General features: G+C 33.2%; 1 protein-coding gene across 3 annotated transcripts in view; it reads right to left on the bottom strand.

Moving 5' to 3' along the window:
• Positions 1–16,145, bottom strand: part of LOC130049808 (uncharacterized) — a 67,246-nt gene extending 51,101 nt beyond the window's left edge. Inside the window, exon 1 of one of the 3 annotated variants that reach the window (XM_056147875.1) lies at positions 15,477–16,145. The gene's annotated coding sequence lies outside the window, so the exon portion shown is untranslated. Of the gene's footprint in view, positions 1–4,392; positions 4,639–6,758; positions 7,120–15,476 lie in introns of those variants that run through there. The other 2 variants (XM_056147874.1, XM_056147880.1) reach the window with 2 other exon arrangements.
• Positions 16,146–17,170: the final 1,025 nt, after the last annotated feature.

Genomic DNA, 17,170 nt, shown 5'->3' with positions numbered 1-17,170 from the left:
GTGGTTTGGACTGGCAACTCTATTTACATATTCCCGATAACGAAGATTAGCTGTACATGTATTAAAAACACACATACAGCTTTGAATTCAAGCAATACCAAGAATATTTATCCTTCATACAGGAATAATGCTTCTAATACATCTGTACAGTAACTCTTTTCACAAAAAAATTCAATTACAGATATTTTTTTTTTTACAATTCCATTCATTTCTTCAGAATATTTTTCAAAGGATTACTTACAATATCTAATGTTATTAAATAATGAATATTTTTGTGATCAACCATTGCTCTCAATTATTCACACATCTTTGCTAGCCAAGGGAGTACTCTACAATCCTTGGCACAGATGTAACACAAAGAACTGAAAATTTGTGCATTAAGATACTTAGTGAAAAAGTCAACTGTTGTGAGAACTCTCCTTTTAATAGTTGTAAAGGGCAGCATTGCATGTACTTGTTGACAGGGCTCGCGCTGCCCATCGCATTTGTCGCATTTTGCGATTTTTCAGAAAAAAATGCGACAGAAATTCCGGAAATGCGACACGGACATTTCGTATTTTAGTATTCGCGCGCCATTTTGAATTTCAGCTGTTGGCATCCAAACAGCCTCAGGGCTGTTTTACCTGTGCAGAATGTGGATACCCTGTCGCATGGGAACAATAAGACTTAGGGGGCGTCTTGTTTATTTAGCAGTTTACACAAAACAAAGGGTTGATCCTCTATGTGCAGGTAGGTGTGAATGAAATGAACTTTGCGCGTGCCAGTTGCCTACAGTACATATCGTAAATATAGAGATACCCGAGTCATTACTGGGGAGCTACCTGTTTTGTACTAGATGGAATAAAAAGCGTATGATTGTGCACACACTAAGCTAGTCAATGGAAGATACTTCCGTGTTAATAAAAATATTTAAAATTTAATTTGTCGGTTCATCACAGTACAAAAGCGATTTCATCTAGAAAGGTAAACTACAATGTTCAGCTATATTTTCTAATCCATTTGACGTTAGTATAGTGTATAAATAGAGGAATGTTGGGAAATTGCATTATTCTTTAGGTCTTTAGTTTGATCTATTTAGAAAATGGCCATGAGGAAACGCAAAACAGTAGGTTCTTCTGAAATTGCTATTCTGTCATCTTTTGACTTCACATCATCTTAAGCCATTTAAAATTTCTTTCAGACTTCATGAAGTCCCTTCTCCTCTATATGATGAGATTCACCAAAGGACCACTTTGTCATTCAGGATTTCAAGATGAAAACAGGATTCTTCAGTGAAAATGTGATGTGAAACTATGATCATGTGTTATGTATTACAGTAATTAATTTTCAGTAACTTTGTCATCAGTGACTTTTTCTAGACTGCAAATTTAATGAGTAATATGTCATTTACACTACTAAAATGATTAATAAACATTTAGAAACTCATTTCTTGTCTTTATTTAATATAGCCAGTTTATATGCTATGAAATACTCCTATGTTTTTCTGGTATGAAATAGAATTGAGTCAACTTAGCCAAAAACAATATTTAGAAATAAAACCATGATTGTGCTGCAATGTCATCAGACTGACTAAAAAGCAATCTGCTGAAATACAATCAATTTTCACAATATCCTAATAATTATAGTGATAAAAGCTAAACAAAGCTATGTTGTATACATTGTGTAAGAATAATCAGAGATATGATATGTTGTATATGCCTCTTGAATAATATACATGAAATATAGATCTACAGTAAACGTGTATGAGTCGATGCACGCGCGCCAGGTTGCGACACAAAATTTTGGTCCAGTGTGAGCCCTGGTTGATAACATAATAAAAACAAGAAATAAGTTTTAAACCAAAATTTTAATAAGAAATATGTGCAACAATGTAAACAACTATGGACCATTTGTAGTATATATCACTGCTAGCATCTCAAGAGATGAAAATCTAGACAGATTAAAAAAAAAATTTGTTAATTCAGTAACTTTTACCTCCACAAAAACCTTTACTTGAAAGCCTTATAATAATGAATGCTTCCGCGCTTGGTTTGTTTACAATAACATTAACACGTGCCAGTATATATACAAATATTTTTTTCCCTATGTGTATTTCTGACTGTTTTGCATTAGGATACACGGTGGTACTTGCATATAATGCAAATAAGTATTATCATGTTCAAACGTCTCATGTATGAACATTGCTCATACTAATAGTGCAGATTTTACTCTTGTTTTGTTTTTCTTTTTATCGTCATTGCACATTGAAATGTTAACAATCATGTATGCCCGAGAGGGCCCTAATTTGGAAATAAATCATATTCTATACCGAGTTGACCAATGATTTGCAAACCTACAGATGCGTTAATACCCTACTGAGAATGCTACAGTCAAATAAACATTACCTACCCTAAAATATAATGACCATAAATAATCCGCGATACACTATTTCTCAGTTTAAATTTCGCCAACAGCACGCAATGTTTACAAACAAAACCCACGCTATCTTTCGTCTAGACACGCTATCGTTTCAGACATCACGTGACTTTGCAAATGTAGTTCGCATTGAAATTGGAATTTTTATTTGATTTGTTTTTATTTTTTGTGAAAGTTTTTATATGTTAAAGTAAATCAATGTGATAATTTTCATTTGTTTCTCATTAACAACTTTAAAATGTCGTAAATCATTAAACAGTACAGATATTCATACGCCATTACAAAAAGCGCGGGATTTTTCCGCGGAAGCATCGATAGTCTGACACCTTCGGTCGCGTAACTTTTCAGCTGATTCAGTCGTACACGCTGACTAGATGCCGTTCGAGCAAAGCTCGACGCCATAATAAATGGTATTGATTTATTACATAGAGATGTTGGGTACCTGTCATAAATAAATGGTATTGATTTATTATATAGAGATGTTGGGTACCCGTCATAGATAAATGGTATATTGATTTATTACATGGAAATGTTGGGTACCTGTAAAATACGAAACGAAATCAAAACGAAATCTACCGAAACGAAGCGCAACCTACCGAAACGAAACCTAACGACACGAAACAGATTCTTTTAAACATGATAATTAGAATTGGTAGCCCAGGTCCCTCCCATACATATGTATACACATAGACATACACAACACATACGTACACACATATAATTCTTTGAAAGATTTCAAACATTTGTGGAAAGTATACCTCAAGCATCTCTTGCTTCGCCTTTGGGCAGAAATACATCTTTATATGTTTTAGTATTTTTGCTCTAAAGTATATGTATACATGGGGTGTTGTTAAAGCGTGGAACGAGAAATGGGGACAGGATTTTGATAATTAGAATAATTATAATGTAGCAAAGTCAACACCAAAAATCAGACAAATATGTTTTATTTTGATTAAAATCAAGTTTTTGTAACTTTTTCATAAGCGGGTAAACAATTTTATTTTAAACTTCTCTGCCATAAATTGAGTATGTTAAGTTGAATATTTGTGAAAAAAAAGTTTCCAAAGCTCTTTACAAGAATTTTTATTTTAACATTGACAGATGTTTGGTGTTAGCGAGCAGAGGGTAGAGAATGGAAAGAGCACACAGGGTTTAATACCTAGCCCCGCCCTCATGGCAAAACATCGTTAACGCACATGTATTTACACATAATACAGGTATACTTACATTCTTCACGAATATAATTTATATGTGATGATTGTCACAGGGACTGAGATACTAGTGCTCTATCAGATTAGTTAAACAGCTCGGTTATACAATCCTTTCATGATAGATTATGTTGTGCAGGTCTATGGATTGAAAAAAAGAACTTATTTGTGAATACAGAGCGCTGTATGAATGTTGTACATGTCTATAAAAATTGTTAAATTCTATCTGTGAATACAAAACGTTGTATCAATGTTGTACAGGTCTAGGAATTTATAAATTATATCTGTGAATGCAGAGCGTTGTATCAATGTTGTATAGGTCTAGGAATTTATAAATTATATCTGTGAATGCAGAGCGTTGTATCAATCAATGTTGTACAGGTGTAGGAATTTATAAATTATATATATGAATACAAAACGTTATATCAATGTTGTACAGGTCTAGGAATTTATAAATCATACCTATGAATACAAAACGTTGTATCAATGTTGTACAGGTCTACAGGAATTGGAGAAAGTATATGTATGTGAATCCAAAGCGTTGTATGAATGTTGTGCAGGCCTATAGGGAATGCTAAATTCTATCAAATATATTTTTTGAAAATCTTCTCTGGACCAATTTCAATAAAATGTGTTACACAACATGTGACGGATATGACCAAGATGCCTAGATGCTTCGGTTGTTCAGGTTGTTAAATCATCGTATTGACCTCAGTCAATCATCATACAACTGTATTAGTGGAGTGATGAAGTTTGAACAATAACTTACCTTAATTAGTTACACACCGTGCTCCAGTTCCTTAGTATTTCAATGTCATTGTATTAGAATAAGAATATGGCTTATTCTGATCGCATCAAATATTGATTGCCCTTTAGAATGATTTAAATTAAACAGCACTTTTTTCCTGCATACACAGTTATATCTAGTCAATCAACAACAATCACAACTCAGTCTGATGAGGTTCAAACTCGTCTCAAATGAACCGATCGTTTGGAGAGGTTCTTAAACAATGATTGATATCCTGAGAAAAGACGACATTTAATATCTCATAAAGACAAGGATCAAGTCAAACAGCGGTCTATGTAATCAATATGGAATGACAAATCAGTTTTTCAAAGTTCAATATCACTCCTATTAAATTAAACCTATTGTGTAGTGACGTTTTGAAATAAAGTTTAAATACCATGATATGATCAGAAGAAAGAATCGATGCATCCCTTACAATGGATATCTTTAAGTTTACAGTAAAGATTCTCCCCAGGCGCGCTAAGATGAAACTTTAAATGATCTTATCTTTCTGGGCTGTCATGTGATTCCTATTGTGTTATGTTTATGCTATGTATTTGGGAACCGACCGTGAAGTACACACACAGAGAATAATACCCCTACAGTGGAAAATGAATGCCTAACACTAAAATATATTTCACCTGAAATGTACACAACAGATCATAGTTTATAATATAAGATAGCGTGTTTAATTCATTTTTTTTTCATTTTCACTTTATTTGAATGTTTAAAAACCTCTTTCACTCTTCAATATGTGTTCTCTCATTCCAAAGGTTTTATACAAATTCAACTATAATATATGTTCCGATAATTTTTATTAGAATTCTTAGATCTGTAGAAAAGTCGTGCGGACGAAATATTCTACAATAGAATTACCGTTGTAGTAATTTACTTTGTTGAGACGCGTCAGAGATTTGTATTGTATTGGAGTAATTATCGTGCGACTTTTTTCTCCCCTAGGAAAGCGATGGATTTGGTCAGTTTAGTTGTACATCATATGTATTCCCTTTTGCATGTTCCATATCCCGACGTTCTCACTCATCTATACAATTGTTATGGTCAAGGTCAAAGATTTTGTGGACAGTCAGACGGACAAATCGAAAACTAGGTATTACCAAAATGGAACCTAATTCCCAATCACTGGATATAGAAACAGCAAAATAAAGGCATGGACAGTGAATAAAATTACGATTTTGTTTTTGGCATAATTTTATATACAAATGTTGAACGCGAACAATATTAACGCATGGTCTAAGAACACGGAAGTTAACAAAAGTGGCATGACGCATAAAGCTGCACGTGAAGACGGGTACTGACAAGTAACTTTCTCACAATGTTAAAAATACACATCCTGCACTGAAAATAAAAAAGGAGGATAACACATGAAGAATAATGGACATTTTGAAATATTGTCAACAGTAAATGAATTCAGGTGTCAATGTCCTCGAAACAAGAAAACGGAAGAAAGAAAATATCACCCCATATTACAATACTACGGAGAATAGTTTCGTAATGTTATATGCCAGCTTCAAAATATCACACCGGTAAATGTTCAATCAAAATAAACTCAATCGTATATCCATACATTTAAACGATTTTATGCGCGATTTTTCTCATTTCCCCTTATTTGTTATTTTTCAATTGTTGTACCTCTGATAAGGTAATATGTTGCAATTTTTAGAAATAATAAATCGTTTACAAACGAGCTGTTTGATGTTGAATTTATCTGAATATTGAAGCAATTGATATGGGTCGGAACACCGTTCTATATTTGCATATCATACGTAATCGGAATGACTATTTTATGTTTTAATACCATATGCATTTGGGGCGCCAAGTTATACTTTAATATTGTACGCAATCGGAACACCATTTTATATTTCCTTATTATAAGCAATCGAAATGCAGTTTTATAGTTGCAACGTAAATGGTTGAGTTGTCTATATCGTTTAGGTATGTAAAACTTACCAATTTTGATGCACCAGATGCGCATTTCGACAAATAATGTCTCTTCAATGATGCTCAACCGAAATGTTTGACATCCAAAATAACAATGAAGTTTTAGAGCTATTATAGGACAAAACAGTGTGCCCAAAAAGTGGAGTCAAATTCCTCGAAGGATAAGAGCTATGCGTGAGGGAGATAATCCTTAATTTTGAAATGAATTTGTAAATTTTATAACAGCAATTAAATATACATCCGTATTTTCAAGCTAGTAACAAAGTACTTAGCTACTGGGCTGTAGAGGTATCCAATACATTGTGTAAGTATCTAACACATTATATTGACCTCAACGTGTTAGTAATCGTATGATACATATGAAGGATGAAGTTTGAATAATAACTTACCTTAATTAGTGACACACCTTGCTCCAGTTCCTTAACGTTTCACTGTCGTTGTATGAAAATTACCTTTCTTATTCCGATATCATCAAATAATGATTACCCTTTAAAATAATTTAAATGAAACAACACTTTTTCTCCTGCTTACTCATATTTAGATCTCGTCAATAAACAGTCACAAATCTGTCTTCTGAGATTCACATTTCTTTCAAATGAACATATCGTTTTCAGAGGTTTCTAAATAATGATTAACATCTTCTGAAAAGACTTTATTTAATATCTTACAATTAAAGGATCAATTAAACAACCGGTCTATGTAATCAATATAGAGTGAAAAATCAGGTTCTTTAAAGCTTCACATTACTTCTACCAAATTAAAGCTTATGGGTATTGGAGTTTTGAAATAACGTTTAAATACCATGATATGATCAGAAGAAAGAACCGATGCATGCCTTACATTGAATATGTTGACAGTAATGCTTCTCCCCAGACGCGCTAAGACGGTATGTGGAGTGATGCTATCTTTATGGGCTGTAGTATGATTGTTATTGTGCTTGATTTAGTCTATCTATTTAGGAACCGTCCGTGAATTACATATGCAAAAAATAAAACCCCTACAAAGCAAAATGAGTATCTTCCACTAAAACATATTTCGTTTGAAATATACACAACAAAAGATAGATTGTGATATAACATAGCGTGCTCATTTATTTATTTATTTTTACTTTACTTGAATACTTAAAAAAACCGCTTTCACTCCTTAATATATTTTGTCTCATTTAAGATGTTATATGACAATTCAAATATGATATTTATTCCAATAATTTTCATCAGGACGAAATGCTCCATATTAAAATTGCCGTTGCAGTATTTTATATGTTAAGAGTCGTCAGAGTATGTATTGTATTAGAGCAATTATCGTGCGACTTTCTTTTTAAGTTTTGAAATAAAGTGTTAACACCATGATACCATCTGAGAAAGAATTGATGTTCGTTGTACAATGGAGATGTTTACATTAACAATTATTGATTCTCCTCAGACGCGCTAAGATAGTGTTTTGAATGATGCTATCTGTCTGGGCTGTATTGTTATTCCTATTGTGATTGTTTTTGTGCTATGTTTAGCCTATGCATTTGGGAATTGTCCATGAAGTACACATACAAGGAATAACGCCCCCACAATACAAATTAAAGATCTTGCACTGAAATAAATTTCATTTGAAATAAACACAACAGTACATAGGCTACGATATAAGGTAGCGTGTTCCGTTCATTATTTTCATTTTCACTTCATTAGAATGTTTAAAAAGCTCCTTCACTCTTCAATCTATTTTATCTCATTTTAAAGACCCTATGAGAATTCAATGAAAAAAATCAATAACATTCCAATACTTTTCACTGTGGTTTTTAGTTGTATAGAAAGGTTGTGAATCGTGTGTCCTCTTTTTCGCTGGTTCCGTCTTACAACATTCTCCTTCATCTATTGTAGTGTTATGGTCAAGGTTAAAGATTTAGCAAAGACACAGACAGCCGAATAAAACATTACATGTCCACGAAATGGACCCTAATCCCTGATCACTGGACATAGAGCCAAATAAACACATAATCAGTGGATAAAAAATATATGTCCACGAAATGAACCCTAATCACTGATCACTGGACATAAAGCCAAATAAAAACATGAACTGTAAATAAAAAAATATACATGACGCTGTTAAAAATATGCACCCTACACTAAAATTAAAAAAGAGAGGATTAATATGAAGAGAGATGGACATTTCAACAGATTATCAACAGTAAATGAATTCAAGTGTCAAAGTTCTCAAAACAAGGACACAAAAGAAAACAAAAGGAAGGAAACTTAACTACTACGGAAAATACTGTCGTCATCAATACATGCAAGTTTCAACTATTAACCAGGTAAATGTCCTATCAAGATAAACTCAATCAATCGTATATCCATAAATTTGAAAGATTTTTATGCGCTGTTTTCTCCTTTCTCCTTATTTTTTTTCTAATTGTTGTACATCTGATTAGGTAATATTCTGAATTTTTTTTTTTTTTTTTTACAAACGAAATGTTTACAAAGCTGGGGTAACTTCATAAGGTGCATCTCAGGCTGTTTACACACATGATAGACACTTCTATTTCAGGGTAGTCTTGTTTGATAGTTAAAAATAGAAATTGTCATTTAGAGCTCTGGTTTTTTTTTCAGGGGTCGGCAGACGAGACAAGTAACGTCTAAAGCATTTCCAAGTGCGTTATTTGATATCAATTTAAAAAAACCGAGTTTTAATGATTCTTATCTATAGTAATATAAAGAGAATGAATATCGGTGCGATACCACCCTTTTATTACTCTTTAAATTTTTAAAGAAATTCTAGACTTTATTAATGACTTCGTCGTTTCTCCTATGTCAACGGTGAATATATCTGAAAATTAGAAGCAATCGATATGGGTCGGAACACCGTTTTATGCCTGCGTGTTATACGCAATCGGAATTATTTTTTATGCTTAAATATCATATGATATTCCGACGCCTAATTATGCTTGTATATTATAAGCAGTCGAAACACCGTATCATACTTGACTATTATAAGCTATCGAAACACCATTACATAATTCATTGTTATAAGCAATGGAACGCGATTTTATATTTACACAGTAAATGGCTGAATTGTCTCTATTGTTTAAGTATCTAACACATTGTATTGACCACAGCGTGTTAGTAATTGTATGATAAAATATAGAAATTCATTTCAAAATTAAGGATTATCTCCCTCATACATGGCTCTTATCCTTGGACGAGTTTGGCTCCACTTTTTGGCACGCTGTTTTTGGCTATATTTAGCTCTAAAACTTCATAGTTATTTCAGATTTCAAACATTTCGGTCGAGCATCACTGAAGAGACATTATTTGTCGAAATGCGCATCTGGTGCATCAAAATTGGTACCGTATAAGTTTTACATTATACATATGAATGGTGAAGTTTGAACAATAACTTACCTTAATTAGTGACACACCTTGCTCCAGTTCTTTAACGTTTCGCTGTCGTTGTATGAAAACTACATTTCTTATTCTGATATCATCAAATAATGATTACCTTTTAAAATAATTTAAATGAAGCAACACTTTTTCTTCTGTTTATATCTATTCAATAAACAGTCACAAATCACACTTTTGAGATTCACAATTATTTCACTGAACCTATCGTTTTCAGATGTTTCTCAATAATGATTTAAATCTTCAGAAAAGAAGTCAATGAATATCTCACAATGAAAAGGATCAAGTCAAAAACTGTTCCATGTAATTAATATAGAGTGACAGATCAGGTTTGTTTTAAAGTTCCTCAATACTTCTACCAAATTAAAGCTATTGTGTATTGAAGTTTTTAAATAAAGTTTAAATACCATGATATGATCAGAAGAAAGAATTGATGCCTCTGTTGCAATGGAGATGTTTAAATTAACAGTAATTGTTCTCCCCAGGCGCGCTAAGATGGTATGTGGAATGCTGCTATCTTTCTGGGCTGCAGTGTGATTGTTATTGTGCAATGTTTAATCTATGTATAAAATGGTATGTATTTGGGAATTGTTCGTGAAGTACACATACAGAGAATAATGTCCCTACAATGCAAAATGAATGTCTTATACTAAAATATATTTCAGTTGAAACAGAACACAATTGGAATATACCAAAAATATAAGATAACGTGTTCGATCCAGTTTTACTTCTCATTTTTTTTGTTTAAATTTGAATGATTTAAAAACCTCCCTCATCCTTCAATATGTTTTTTTCCCATTTAAGATGTACTATAAAAATTCAAATACCGTAAAATGGCTGAAATATTGCCTAAAAGGAGTAAAACTATAATAAATCAATCAACAATTTTCATTGGAATTTTTAGTTCTATAGAAAAGTCATCAGGATCAAATACTCCATAGTAAAATTGTCGTTGCTGTACTTTACTTAGCTAAGACTCGTCACAGATTTGTATTGTACTGAGGCAATTATCGTGCGATTTACACCCTAGTATAGCGATGAAAATTTGGTAGAACTAAACACTTACCCATTTCTCTACAAGGATCTGGTTGCAATACTTTACTTTGTTACGAGTCGTGCGAGATTTATATTGTATCAGAGCAATTACCGTGCGATATTTTCGTCCGTAGAATCATGGTGACATTTTGTGAGAATTAGACACCCACCCCTTTCTCTACAAGGATTTGGTGAGTTTGATTGTGCACCTTATATATTCTCTTTTGTAGGTACAGACATTCAACACTCTCACTTCTCTATGTAATTCTTTTGGTCAAGGTTAAAGACTTTGCGGACAGACGGAGAAATAAAAACGATATATCCACGAAATGGACAGGTAGAGCCAAATAAAGAAAGCGAATAAAATCATGTTTTTGTTTTCACATAACCGTGTGCAAATGTTGAATACAAACAAGTTCTTGAGAGACATTTATTCGAACGCATTGTGTAAGAACAGAGAAGTTAACAAAAGTGGCATGTCGGAGACCGATGTAAGTGGAGACGGGTAAAGAAATGTAGCTTCCTCACGCTGTTAAAATACGCATCCTAAACTAAAAATAAAACAAGAGGATAAGACATGAAGAAATAAGGACGTTTTAAAACATCATCAATGCATGTTTAGCATTGTGTTCAAGAACAAAAACTCTAACTGTTAATCTTAATAATAATGTTTTGTTTTGATGATTTTATAGATGTAAGGTTTTTTGTCATACTGTCTTTTATTTTCATTTTATTGTTTTATCTTATTGTTGCATTCCTCACCGTTACCCTTGTGTAGAGTAATCCGTTTGATATAAGACTATATGAATTATATTTATTATTATCAAATGAATTCAGGTGTCAAAGTCCTTAAAACAAGAAACAAAAGAAAGGAAAATTCACATATAGAAAACTTTATCGTTACATGCGAGCTTCGAAATATCAATCCGGTAAATGTCGAATCAAAACTTAACCAGTCATATAGCATTGTATTCAATAGAGGTTTAGGTGCTGTGTTTCTCATGTTCCCTATTTTGTTTCTCTTATAATGTCTGTACCCCTGATTAGGATGTGTTCTGCCATTTGTAGAAATGATCAATTGCAATCTACGATACCCTGAAGATTTTAAGGACTTTGACACGTACGATACATACGTTTACATTATCCTCTGAAAAAAAATGATATTGGATTTGTAAAATCAACCTAAAATTCCAGTGAAAGTGCCGTACTGTTCATAATAGTATCTGATATGGAGCAAATAACCGCCTCGGGAAATACTAGCGGATATGCAACCAACCAACCAATCAAATGAGACATTAAACAATATACAACCAACCAATCAAACGGAACGTTAAACACTATCCAACCAACCAATCAAACGGGCCACTAAATATTCAACCAACCAATCAAATGGGACATTAAACAATACCCAACCAACAAATCAAATGGTATGTTAAACACTAAGCAACCAATCAATCAAATGGGGCGCTAAAGAATATCTAACCATCCAATCAAACAGGACGGTAACAAATTTCCAACCGATCAATCAAACGAGACATTAAACTATAAACATCCAATCAATCGGGATGTTAAACAACATCTAACCAATTAATCAAATAAGACATTAAACAATATCCAACTAACAAATCAAACAATATCCAACCAACCAATCAAACAGGACAATAAACAATATTCATTTAACGAAACAAATGGAATATCCAACCAACCAATCAAACAATATCCAACCAACCAATCAAATGGAACATTAAACAATATCCAATCAACCAATCAAATGGGACGTTAAAAATATCCAACTAACCAATAAAACAGGACATTAAACAATATCCGTCCATCCAATCAAACGGGCCACTAAATATTCAACCAACCAATCAAATGGGACATTAAACAATATTCAATCAACCAATCAATCAAATGGTACGTTAAACAATAACCAACCAATCAATCAAATGGGGCGCTAAAGAAATATTTTCCAACCGATCAATCAAATCAGATATTAAACTATATCCATCCAATGAATCGGGATGTTAAACAATATCTAACCAATTAATCAAACATGGGACATTAAACAATATCCAACGAACCAATCAAATGGGACGTTTAACAATATCCAACCAACCAACCAAACTGGACATTAAACAATATCTAACTAACTAATCAAATGAGACGTTAAACAATATCCAACCAAACAATCAAACGAGATGCTAAACAATATCCAACAAAAAAATTAAACAGAACGATAACCAATATCCAACCAACCAATCAAACGGGATGTTAAACAGATGTGGCACGATAAAAATTCCTCCCTGTCCTAACATATAAGTATGCTTAACATTGTAAACACAAAATACTAACATGCTCAATGGCAGTAAGCGTCGACCATAGTGTTGTGCCCATTCCGAAAAGATTTGTTCCGTTTATGTCCGGTTATGTTTATACATGTATTTTGTCATCAGCCATTTTTTCACGTTTTCGTTTCATCGTTCATACTCATCATTTTTACATGGCCAATTTTTGTGTATCATGATATTTGATTCGTATCTCATTGTTTTCATTTCTTTCCTTCTTGATTTTGTAGTAGTTACTGCCACTACTATTGATATGTTCTTTTTACTTTGCGTTGTGTTTTTTTTTAATGATGATAAGTGTTATATAAAGTATTCAACCCTTTAGATTTTTCCAGATAAGTTTGAGTCCGCCTAGAGTGAGGCTAGCAATAAAATAATAAATAAAGTTTTAATCCTTTAATAAAGTTCGACAATTGTATGATAAATACCAAAATAATAATCCCGGGGAATGAATGTGGCTTGAGAGAAAAATATAACTAAATAGGAAAAATAAAGAAACAATAATAAAAAATACAGGGTGAGGCAACTCCTGATATTTACCTTGTTACAAGGTTTGGCTCAGAAGAAGCCCCGAGCACGGTTGTGCTCGGGTTTAAATACTATTCTTAACAAAAGAATGAAAATAAAAGTTACCTGTAATGCAAGGTGAAGATAACGAACAGTGATCAATCTTATAACTCCTACAAGCTATACAAAATAGATAGTTGGGCAAGCACGGACCCCTGGACACACCAGAGGTGGGATGTGATTTGATAATAAATCTAGAAGTAACCAATGGGAAGTTTTGTAATAAAATACGTTGGAAAATAAAAGATAACTCTCTTCCTGTTTCATGAAATAAACAACTCGAATACGAAGATAGGAATTTACGTAGACAAGTAAGTAGAAAATAATGAAATGGAGATAATATAGACCGATACTACCACAATTTGATCATTTCTGTCATTGTTTACATTTTTCATGTTTCAGTTCTTACCATCAATGTCCCATCTACAACGACTTCAGTGTTTGTTTTTATTTTCCTGCACTATTGTGGTTAAGCTAGCTGCATGCCAGCATAGCAAGAAATGGTGAATTACGAATATCGGCCGGCAGAACTTACCCGTGAGTGGATTTTCCAATCATCGACATCGCTGAACTGAAGGAACCCAGCAAGCAAAATGAACACTAGATCATTTCACCGTAAACATTTATTTTATATATATATAAATTGACATTATCAGCTAAACCTTGCAAGACATCTAGAAATTATCATGTCTCATCAAGAGGTAAGAGAGTCAAGACAAAGGTCACTTACAGAAAAAGGTGAAGAGCAATTTAAATCATTATTGAACCAGTACCACCAGAGATATGAATAAATAATAGGTGTATGAAAGGTTTTAGATAGTGTATTAACATTAAAACATCGAAATATATGACTAATTTGGAATCATCATAAAGTCATAACCCTGGGTTTTGAAATTCACCATTTTTTTGTACATCCTTTCCTGCTATTCCTAAGTATGCATTTAGCTTTTATACATTATCAGCAAACTTACATGATAATATCTACTAAGTTTAGCCCCACCCTAGTGTTAGAATCCCTACCCCGGGATTAATTGAGATAGCAATTTTGGTAAAGGACTACCTCCTCTTTCTAAATATCCAATTACTTTCCATTTAGCATTAATAACACTAAAGAAGATGCTATGTAAGTGTTTACACATAAACACTATATACTTCAGTTTGGCACCCGCCCTGAGGTCAGAACCCCTACCCCGGGGATCATGAAATTTACAATTTTAGTAGATGTATTCCTGCCCTACATCACTATACATTTAGTTTTTCTTACAGGTGTGCGATTATTGAAGGGAAACATTTGAAAATATGTAAAATTTGGGCAGTTTTTGTCTTGTCCCTAGCACACCATAGGACAAGAGTCCTGAAATTTACAATTCATGCCCCTCTTCTCCCAAAGATGCTTCATGCCAAATTTGAAATGAATTGGACTGTGGTTATGACGTTCTTAGTTAAAAATGTTCAATTTTAACACACGACGGACGACAATCTATTGCATGGTGAATACTGAGTGCTGTTGATAATATAAATGATAATGATGAATATGTACATGATGATCAAGTGAGATAATCAAGTTTAAGAATCACTTTCAAATATATTGAAAACATTACATTGTAATTTTCCACCACTATCTACATAATAACGAAAACACAGACATACAGCTCATGTCCTGCGACATAACATAATGCATGTAATTAAAAGCCGCACCCTACTACACATTGAGATTATCCACCGTCATTTTACCCCTACCACAAACAGATGTTGCCATTAACAAATTTCTTACTTATGTAGATATCCTTTTATAAAACAAATGGCTATCCCAGTGGTCCGATGTTACATGCAGTGAATGAAAACAAACATGGCTGGTGCATTATTTTTCAAAACTTTAAAGTTCTTCCGCATTCCTCACCGGGGCCCGGGTAAACCCAATGAACTTAATGCTTATAGTGTAGTCGAGTTGAAGGTCCGTAAAGAGATGCATCGTGTGCAACGAACTATAGCATGTAAAACTTATACGGTACCAATTTTGATGCAAGATATGGGTCGTGTGCAGCAAACTATAGCATAAAATACGGGCGGGTTTCCTGCACAGAACAACCCAATCTAAGTCAAACCATGTAAACACCCAGACGTATTGTTCTTCTGTCCTTTGCCTTCACAGTGCGACTTATTTCCAATATGCTGGTGTAGAGCCTATGCCACTTAATGTATGCATGCTTTGTATCAAATGCCATGCTTTTATTTAATACTAGTATGTTTCTATCGATATACTGTTTGACAATTATCCCAGTCAGTATGTCAACAATGCGAGCTTTGTTTGAAATTACTATTGGTAAATTAATAAGGGTCAGGGTATATCTTTTAAACGCCATTCATTTTGTTGTTGATGTTTTGGGTTTTTTTTTCTCTGCAACAGTTCTTTTTGCTAACATTTTACTGTTATTGTTGATTGAAAAACGTTGCGATTTTTTTGTTCTGTATGCCATGCTTACTTTGTCTTTTATTTAGCATACGTTCTTGTTTTCAAGTTTAAACATTAAATGGGAGACATTTATTTAGTATTTAGTTAGTATAGTCTATGTAGCAATATTTCATTATACCCTGCATATGGTGTTTATATCTCTCTAATTTGTATTCCTTATTGGAGTTGTGAGATTGATTACTGTTCATTATACTCACCATTCACATGTGATGATATAAGTAAGTAATTTTCTTCAAAGTCGGAACAATGTAAAAGTAACGTGAGCTAAAAAGCTCTTTAACCGACTATTCAGCATAAAACACATAGCTGTCGGAATTTTTTCATCCGATTGTAAACCCTTTCTTTGCACACTAATTTTGACTACGGATAACTCCGTTTACCTGGTCATGATATAACCCCTTGATATACCAGAGGTGTGATCAGGTGCCTAGGAGGAGTAATCACACCTTGTCGACTGGTTACACACTCCATGAGCCCCTACATATTGATCAGGTAAATCGAGTTATCCATAGTCAAAATGAGTGTTCCTAGAACGGCTTAACAATCACTATGAAACAGTCAGACAACAGTTTAACCAATGACATGTTTTTTTGGCTAACTAAATAAGCAGTACCATACTAGTTTCCCTCCAATGCAAAGATAGGAAATATTCAAAGTCCAAATGTTTGAAAGTGGATAATCCTATATAATGAAAACACCAATAGATTGTTGACAAAACTAGCAGGTTTAAATTGAACAAACTACTGTCAGTAATGTCCAAACTAATATTGTCTTTTGCGACTTAAACATGCGTGTGTTTTACCATCACAAATTCAAATTTGAATACTTAGTTTTACTTATACGACTTTTACAAATTGTGTTACCATGCAGGGTCACATGAAGAGTAGCTAAATGTTAAATTCTGTCTAAACGGATAAATTGAAGGTTATTATTCATAACAGCTCGTTTTTTTTCACCTTTTCATCATAATCGATATATCTGCGCTTCTTGACAAC

Source organism: Ostrea edulis, chromosome 8 (genome assembly GCF_947568905.1).
Source record: "Ostrea edulis chromosome 8, xbOstEdul1.1, whole genome shotgun sequence".
In the NCBI taxonomy this organism is placed as follows: domain Eukaryota; kingdom Metazoa; phylum Mollusca; class Bivalvia; order Ostreida; family Ostreidae; genus Ostrea; species Ostrea edulis.
This window is presented reverse-complemented; position numbering and strand designations above follow the sequence as displayed.